The 9,634-nt window shown below is 44.1% G+C and overlaps 1 long non-coding RNA gene across 1 annotated transcript in view; it reads left to right on the plus strand.

Moving 5' to 3' along the window:
- Nucleotides 1–9,634, plus strand: part of LOC136789109 (uncharacterized) — a 10,116-nt gene continuing 482 nt past the window's right edge. Inside the window, exons 1-2 of the long non-coding RNA XR_010827921.1 lie at nucleotides 1–129; nucleotides 1,390–1,511. This is a non-coding gene — a long non-coding RNA (uncharacterized lncRNA). The remainder of the gene's footprint in view (nucleotides 130–1,389; nucleotides 1,512–9,634) is intronic.

Genomic DNA, 9,634 nt, shown 5'->3' on the forward strand with positions numbered 1-9,634 from the left:
TCTTACAGGAAAATAACCCTGGTACTGCCTCCTGAGCTGTTGTGAAGACTTGAAGAGTGAATTTCTGTGAACAGGGCCTCTGTTGACTGTAAAGTTTGGTGTGTTCAGACCCAGCACAGCTCCTGAAAGGTAAGGTGGTGCAACAACCACAGCTAGAAGCACAAGCACACTATTAATACTTCACATGACCAGCAGGATTGCTCCCAAGAGAAGAGAGGTGCTCACTCCACTGTGCAGGTTTCATGTCCTGAGCTAAAGCAGCCTTCCTCTCCTGCCCTGCAGCAGCTGCACCCAGGTGCGTGCTAGTGGTGGTGAGTCACAGTGCTGTGCTGCTGCACCAGGAGCAGAGACCAGGTCTTCCTCTGGGTTTGCACCCATGGGGCTTCTAATCCATACCACAAGCCCAACTGACCCAACTTGAAGATATCTGACGGCTAACATGCTGTTAAACTTTCCCCTCTTTGCTTTTGTAGAATATGACCTGTTTTGGTCATAACTTATGCATTGTCCTTTTTTTCCTGTAAAAGGAGTTGTCACTTTTATTGAAAGAGTTTGGTTTCCCAGCAGCAATCCCTCAAGAGTCCCTCCAGAGGGGCATTCCTGAGAATCTGAACTATTGCCAGGCAGTTGGGTTTGGAAATAACTGATGTACTACTTGGTCATTTTCAGACTCTAAGAAAGCCAGAAAACAGGCAAGCACCAACCCTGGCATTCTTATCCTGATATTTCTTGGCCCAGGGCACGCCAAAGCTCACCCTCAACCTGCCTTTCCCTTTTCTCCAATGCATACAGAGCATCTGCCAAACCTGGATCCCTTTAATGCAAGCTTCTCCTGTTCTCCCGTGGGGATTCGTCTTCATGGAAACCCACCGTGAAAACACTCCCATTTGCTGCTCTGTAATGTTGCGATGTTGTTCTTTTTTTTTTAAAAAAAAAAAAAAAAAAAAAAAAAAGAGGACCACCGGGGGAGCTGTTCGAGCTTGACTGAAAGGATATGGTTTGTGTCAGACATTCTCTTTGAAAGGCAGACGATTACATGGTGGTGAAGTCCCTGCAAATATTTTATGTTTTGAAGGCCATGGCCTTCATCGAGAGTAGAGGAGACCACTTTCAATTCTTCCATCTACTGGAATAGGCTTGGAAAAAGTTGGTATGGAGAGTATAGGAGTGTCACCTACCTAAAGATTGCCTTTTGAGGACAGATTTGTCCATTGAGAGTAGATGGAAAAAAAGGTGAGAAAATCACAGACTTTTGTCTGAATATCAAGGAAACCTAAATGCGGGGGTTGCAGGCAGCTGATTACAAAAGAGGAACAAAGCTATACCTGATATTTACATCCATTTCTGTTTTAAAGGATGAAATTAAAAGTGTTAATCTCGTCTATTCAGACGAGAATGTCCGTTTGCAGCAGCAGACCCAGACAGACCATGGGAACAACCTGTGACAAGACTGCTGCAGGCCACTGACCGGGAACACCCAGGAGCAACAGAAGAAAGGCAAAATGAGGGAGGTACTGGGATTAAGACCACTTGCCATACACCATAGCTTGGTGCAGCGTGTCTTGCAGGCTTTGCTAGCTCACCTGGTGGTGGGTCACCTGCTCACCCATTGATCTGGTGTCCTCCAAATGCCCTCTAGTGGCTGTGGCTCAGCCTGGGAGCCACCTGTGGAGGAAAGGAAGCACTTTGAATGCACATGCAAAGTGTTACCAGAAGGCTCATGCATGGAAAATGCCCAATGCAGGAAAATGCCCAAGACCCCAGCTCCCCTGCTGCCATCGGTGCTGTAGCACCCAACAGCTCAGCTGTCTGCTACACCAAGCAGGAAGGGGGACCAGCAGGCCAATAGTGGCAGATGCTAAGTGGGCTCCCCTTGTGTTTGCTCAAGATGCTGTGTTTTTTTAAAGAACACTGCATGGGGGGAAAATTTTCTCTTCTTAACCTCTGCTTAAATGGAGATGTAGCACTCCAGACACAGGGAAAGAAGATGAGGCTCCATGTTGTCCATTGAGACAACATGGCTGGAGGCTGAAGAATAAAGAATCCTAGCATAAATATCTATTGGGTTTGCCAGAAACCCAAAAGGGTCTTTGGACAGTGAGAGCTTATTGCTGAAGGCCCTAGAGGATCACTAGGGGGAATAGTCCAAGAGAAGCAACCCACTGACATATTTCAGAGAGGGCAGGGAGTAGGAAGGGACTGACACCTGCACTTCCCTGTCATCGTGGAGCAGAGTGTTGGTTGCTGAGGTCTCAGATGTGGCTATGCAGTCTCCACTTCCAGGCAGGGGCCCTGTCTGACTAGTGGCTGAAGGTTTTGGCTTTGCCTCTGCTGCAGAAGATCGTGAGAAGTCAAATTGCTTTGATGATGACAGTCAAAACATTTGACAGTGAAACTGATTGAAAATCGCTCTCACATTCTCTCTGATTTTTTTTTAAGACCCTTGTCCTCTGATTATTATAGAGCTGCTATTTTTATCTCGCGGACCGGTATTCGCTGCCTGCTCCTTGTCTGCCTCCTGCTTAGATAACATTTGGGAGCTGTGCTTCGCTGCGCCTGTGACTGCCGAGTGTTTTTGTAATGCTGGGTTTGGTGCTGTTAAGTTCTCACACCTGCTGCAGACTTCCATGTAGGATTTTAGTCAAATCGTTTCAAACAATTGCACTGCCCATGTGTGAAGTGGCAGAGTTAAAAGAATACTGCCTCCTGCCCTGGTTCCTTTCAGCTGCAGTGGGAGTTTAAGCTGTATGGGGGAGGGACCACCTTTTGGAACATTTGTACAGCACCTAGCACAATGAGGGCCAGGAGACCTAACATTTCCCACCCCAAAGAAGTGGGGAATGAGAAAATAAGGCACTGCATCCCCATGTGAAGGCTGCCCTGATCTGAGCTATGTGTAGATGTGTAAATTACAACAGATGATGCACTTAGCAATTATGTTCTTTGCATACATAAGCAGGAACAACAGCTCCCAAACTGCCAATATCTCTCTCGATTCTCAGAGAACGGCTGCATGTCACACGGTCACACAGCAAGGGGGCTCGAGAAAATGAGAGGAAGGAATGACAGAGGAGGAAGCTTCAAATGGGGAGTTACGTCCCTTTCCAACAGGGAAATGAACAACAGCATCTTTTTTTAAAGAGACCGAATTTCACCTGCAGTTCAAACCCTATTTTTTTTTTTTTTTTCGGGGAGTGTGGTGTGAGCAAGAGACATTTTAAACTACCATTGAAAGTGTAAAAGTGTCTTCAGCTACCAGTAGTTCAGTGTGCGCAGCCTGAGCTTCTCTGTATTGTGGGCTACCTTTTTGATAAATTCTGTTTTTCTGCCCTTCTCTGTACATCTCTTGGATTCCTCACCTAAAATAAAAGGAAAAATAAAAACCACACAAACAACAAAACAGCCCAAACAAAAGGGAAAAACTCCGCATTTCCTTTTCTTCTGGCAGACCACTCCCCTCCTGAGAATTTCTGCTCTTCCTCCCCTGTGCTAAATTAAGGATGTTATCCTTCCCCTCCATGTTGGCTGTGCATCGAGCGCCTCCTGCAAGCTTCGGGAAAGTCGTGAAGGGACTGCCAGAGCTGTGTGTGGCTTAGGGCTCCCAGACTGGCTTCTCCTATTAAGGGGTTACTCCAGCCCTCAGAAAGCTCCACACTGACATGGCTGATAAAGGAAGACTGCAGTTTTTACAAATGTGGTGATGCACAGATAAAATACTACATTACCTGACACACAGCCTTCTCTGAATTACGGTGCCTGCTGTCTTTTCAGCTTCCCAGCAGGCTTCGGGAAGAAGAAACTTTTGGTTTTGTCTGCATATTAAAATAGGTAGAGACTTCCAAACTCAGTCTTCCCAGACATTTGGAAGATGACATAATTTGACATGAGTCAGCATGATTGGCAGGTCAAAGCATACAGCTGGCTCTCACAGCTCAGGAGAGCCTGGTAAATTGGCAGATCTCTGAAGCTCATTGTGCCACAGCCTATGTGGTACATCTCTTGATACTCCCTCTTCTTTTACACCCAGAAAAGTTAATTTATTGTTCACATTATCTGGACAACATCAGGGCTTAGAAAGGGAGCAAGAAGACAGAAATGATGATGACCAGACCCTCCAGCAGGTAGTCACTGAAGCGATGACCCCAGGTGCAGAGGCACTCAGGGCAAGCTTTTGAAATGGCACAGCCTGTTGGGTGGTGGTGAGCTCTGTTTGAAAACTGGGCCAGAAGTATTGCAGTGGAAACAGCTGGATACTGAGTGATTTTAAAAATCTGGCTCTTGTTTAGCTGCCTCCATGGGAACTGAGCTAAATTGAAAACCTGGCCCCGACCGGGCATGCTGAGCACTTTAAAATTGGTCCTTCTGCTCTTTGGAAATTTCAGCCGATGTTGCATTCTGTCAGTGCTTGAGATTTCCTTGTTTTCAACAGGAAACTTTCTGAAGTATTACTGTTCTTTGTTCTACTTTTTTTTTTCTTTTTCTGCTGCTTTCTTTTTCAGTTAACACAAACATCAGTGATTGTCAATTTCAGAGTCTGTTCCAGGCTCTCTGTGCCAGAGTGGTTACAGCCTGCTAATTTCTTTGCTTACATAGCAAGGGTAGAAATAGCTATCTGTCACCTTTGAGCTTGCCATTTGTTGCCTTTGAATTCTAGCCTGAATAAGTGTGGGTGTCTTTCAGCCTGTAACCAGAATAAGGATAAAATTCAGGTCTTATCTGCAGTGGGAACTCTCTCCACCAAATATCCTAGTCAAGTTTGGGTCCTATTGTACTTATTGTTGTGCAAATAAAGCCTGTCCCTTCTCTGCAGCATAAACAGACAATATTGACATGGAGTACCAGGAGAAACAGGAGGTATAAATTGTTGAAGGAGCTTAGCTAAGGGTGCACAAAGCATGGATAGCTAAGATGAGAACAGTACTTAACAGATCAATTTGATATCCTTGTTCTTGTTGAACACAGCTGAACAAGTATGTTCTCTGCACACTCTGCATTCTCAGCTTTCAGCAACCATTGAAGGGTTATTAGCGAATAAAGATAAAAACAAAAAGGGGGATTTCAAACACAGGTAGAGGAACATATGACTGACATCTTTTCCAAGACTGCACCCTGCTACTTAGTTCTGATGGCTGCCAGTTGTCAAGTGAGTTCTTCTGACAGTCTGCTGCGATGCTCTCATGGGGATGGGAGCAGCATCAGGACAGAATATTTCCATCACCCGTGTCAGCTGCACACTGCTGGGAAATGGTGATCAGTGCTGTATAGTGCATTAGTGCATTTGTATGCCCGTGCCTCCAGCACAGGGATTTGAAAGCACCAGCAGCACTGGCTAGATGATGATGTCACCCTGGGCACAGTGTAAAATCCATGGGATCAAGCTGTTGAGTGTTTTCAGCAGCCCAAATCCAAAGGGCCAAGTTAATGCAGCAGGCTGAACCTGTCTTTCCACAAAGCCCTGGTCTTTGTATGGGCAGGGAGTAATTTGCTTCTTCTCTGCAGCTGAACAGGGATGGTAAACTGAGACCTGATACCAACTAGAAAGTATTCAGCTGTTTCTGCTTTGATATAAAAAGTATCAGGCCAGCCTGAATGCCTTGACTGTGTGTAGAGGAAAAATCTTCCTGTTGCTAACTCCTGTTGGTTTCCCATATTTGAAAATATCTCATACTGGGCAGTAAAGCCAAAGCTAAGAGCCTGGCAAAAGCAGGAGTGATATTACTCCTGCTCTCCCTGAATTGGTGAACCTCATGCTGAACCACTTGGGGCTGCTCTGAGGAAAACATCCAGTTTCTCCTCACCCTGAATCTCAACAGACTTCATTCCTGTGGTAACACTGTCTTCGCATTTGCATGAAAGTATGGTTTGCACCACACTGCATGCTATTTAGATTGGCTATTGTGTGATAAAATCATCTTGGTGAGGGGGTAGGGGAGGGAAATCTCATCTTGTTGTTTTCCTTCAGCTGTATGAATCTTGAAAGGGCTTCTGAAAAGAAAAATCATGACAAGAAGAAGAGATGGAGGATGAGCATTGGATGCTGCTAGAGAAAAGAGTCTTTTTCTGCATAAAGTTCATCACGAGTTAAACACACCTCTTTCCAGGTTAAAAACCGCATTGCCTTGTGATCTTGTGCTTATGACCACAAATTGCAGTGCAGGAGAGGCTGTCTCTCTTTCCTTTGCAAAATCTACCTCCGCTCACACAGGGTAATAGCAGTGACAGGGTGCACCCTCCGTGGGGCAGATGATGTCTGCATGTCTTTTTAGGATCTGTGCTGTGCCCTCGGACAGGAGACAAGCCCGATACTTTTAAAATGGAACATTTTCTGCATAAGACACTGAACTCACTGTCTTGTTGATATAGTTCCACCATGTTTCTTCTTTGGGTGAGTGAGTCCTGATAAAAACCTGGCATGGATTAGAAGCTTGCCTCCAATACTGGGCTTTGCTAAGTAACCTCTTTCTGGTTAAAGTTTTGCTATGGGTGGCTTAATTCCACTTTGAAGATTTTCCATTCTGTTGCTTTGGTATCTTCAGGGTAGGGGGAGGAATGTGATCTCCAACATGTGTTCTCTGCCATTGCTATTTCTGGCTGTGAATAGTCTGCTGCTTTACAGTGACTGGGATAGTGCATTTAGTTAATGAATAGCCTGTTATGGAAGATGAGGCAGATTTCCCTACAGTGAGAGAACAATAATCTTGTGATCATTCAGTTTGTTTTTGCCTTGAGCAGTTGCAAGTTACTGGAGTTACATGTAACTTAAGCAAGCACAGATCCATAAAGTTCAAACCATGCTTCTGTCCTTGTGCAACTTTCTGCTTCACTTGTGAAGATGAAAATACAGAGATTTGCTGCATATACTGCGGAGAAACGTGGCAGTGTGACATGATGCCCAGCATCCAAGCTAGGGGATGAAACACTCTTCCTTCAGGCACAAACATCAGCCTCGTGCTTTGTCTTCATGCTATCTGTATTTAGGTACTAGCAATTAGATATTTACACTTGCAACCCAAGAGAGCACGCTATAGCTTTTATTAGCAATGATGCAAGAATGAATCCTGGGGGACTGAGAGGTAGCAATCCTCCCCCTGAAATGACAGGAAGCCTTGAAACAAGGGGTGGAGAGATGAAACACTTCATCATGACAAGATTTACCACTCCCACCCCTGTTGTGGCTGACAATAAGATTTTGTTTGTCCCTCTCATTTTGCTTTACCACCTTCATTTTAAAGTTTTGTTCAAGTGAAAAAAACAAATGACCATTGGAAAACCCCCAGAAGAATGATTATTTCCACCAATCCACATTCAACACTGCCTCTGCAGTGTGCCCTCCCAGCAGTGCGTGCCATCAGGCCCTGGCTGCTGCTGAGGGACCTCTCTTGGAATAAGAACGGTGGCAGAACCTGCACGCCTATTCCGAGTGCACATAGCTCACTGAGCGTGCTGCTGAACACTGTGTGAGCAGCAATTGTGTGTGTGACGTAAAGGCCCTTCCTGCAGAAGCCCAAAAGCTCCTTTCATGGCCCCTCAGAATATTTCTTATGCCCAGACACAATGCTGCTGTTTCATCCAAGGTGATCAAACGCCAGTGCCAAAAAGCCAGGCTCAAACCAGACCCAGCAGGATAGCTCATGGATGATGCAAGTTAAAAGTGTCATTTAAAAAATAGTTATCAAGAGACTTCCTAATCAGCTGCAAAAGCATCCTCATGAGGATTGTGGCAATTAGGAATTAATCTTTGTTTGAAACAGGAAAATGTTTTCCACCGATGCTTCAAAACCTGAATGTAAACTAGGCAGCAGGTGGAGAGATTTATTTTTATGACCTCTCTGATCATGTTTGCTCTTCTCAGGAAATAGCTAGCACCAAAGAAAATTGTGAATCCCTGAATCGGCCAAGTTACTGCTATTACAGAAATTAAAATCCCGCTTCACTATAGAGCAAACAAATTAGAGAGTGAAGTGCATAATTCAAGCTCTTTGCCCCAAATTGTATGAGGGTATTAGAAACAATATTGCTGAATCACTGGGATATGGAAACACACAAAAGCAGTCACCACAGTAGATCTCACTGTTTAATAATCTTTCTGTAACTAACCAAGATACAATATAGCAGCAAGAACATATCTTTCTTGATAAATGAGATAGTAACAAATACGTCCTGGTGAAGAATTAACAAGTAAAATTAGTTTTTTTTTTTTTTTATCTCTCTCTCTTTTTTTTTTTTTTTTAAATCTCTCTACACTCTGTTACTGCCCAGAGAAATGTACTTATATTTAATCCAGCTCTGGTGCACATGACAGGAATTCTGCAGCTGTCACTGATGTTATGTACTGCAAACTTCACACATCCATTGTAAAACTGTGCTCATTACGTGAAGGAAAATGGAATACCTGAATCTTAACTGAAGTATTAATAATGAAAATGGATTATGTGCATCCTGTTTGCTGAGCAGTTACTTCAGGGGTAGGATTGATTTTGGCTATTGATTCACTGACTGAATGGCAGAACAGGTATTTGCATTCAACGTCTCTGACCTGGAGAAAGAGTCAGAAGCTTTACAAGCTTTAAGGAGAAGCTCAAGTATTTTAATTTTTTTGGTTTTAGCTATGTGAGAGTAAAATTTTATTATTTATATTACTTTTTAGAGAAAAGAAGCTCAGGAAATTTAATAATAAGAATATTATTATAAATTATTATTATTATTATTGAATATAAGAACAGCATAACTTATTTAATCAGAAGTCTCCATAACCATAAAATCCTCTGCACTGGAATGTGATCCATTTTCAGGTGTGTAGCACCATTTAGACTCTGAGGAGTCCTGTACTCTAGACAGAGAATTTAGATACTGTGTTCTCCTAACCAGGAATTGGGCTGAACCAGGGCAAACAATGATGACATCTTGACTTAGCAGGCTCTATATCATATAGCCTTGAAAGTTATCCCTTCCAAAGAAACCAGCCTGCTTTACAGAACAGGGAAGTATAAATGACAAAAACTGTTTTGTAAACAGCTGATTGCAAGGATTCCCCATTGCTCCACAAGAGAGGCAGAATCTACCCAAATTTGCTGGTGACATTTCTTATGGCGGAAAGTATTTTGGATTTTTCTTTCTAACATTAACCCCAAACATGGCATGGATCAGAGTTCTTTAATCCTTGATGCCACCAAGCTGAGTGGTGTGGTTGACATGCAGGAGGGAAGAGATGCCATCCAGAGGGACCTGGACAGGCCTGAGAGGTGGGCCTGAGAAGGAGTTAGAGGTACTGGTTGATGAGAATCTCAACATGAGTTGGCAATGTATACTTGCAGCCCAGAAAACCAACCAGATCCTGTGCTACATCAAAAGCAGCATGACCAGCAGGTGGAAGGAGGTGATTCTCCCCCTCTGCTCTCATGAGACCCCACCTGGAGTGCTGCCTGCAGCTCTGGGGCCCCAGCACAAGAGGACATGGAAGTATTGGAATGAGCCCAGAGGGTCACAAGGATGATCAGAGGGCTGGAGCACCTCTCCTATGAAGAAAAGCCAATGGAGTTGGGTTTATTTAGCCTAGAGGAGAGGTGATTTTATGATCTGGGGTCAGGAATAAGCATGTGTTCTTTCCTTCTGCTTTCGCTTCTGTCGTCTGAAG

The sequence above is a fragment of the Anser cygnoides genome, chromosome Z (assembly GCF_040182565.1).
Source record: "Anser cygnoides isolate HZ-2024a breed goose chromosome Z, Taihu_goose_T2T_genome, whole genome shotgun sequence".
Lineage (NCBI taxonomy): Eukaryota > Metazoa > Chordata > Aves > Anseriformes > Anatidae > Anser > Anser cygnoides.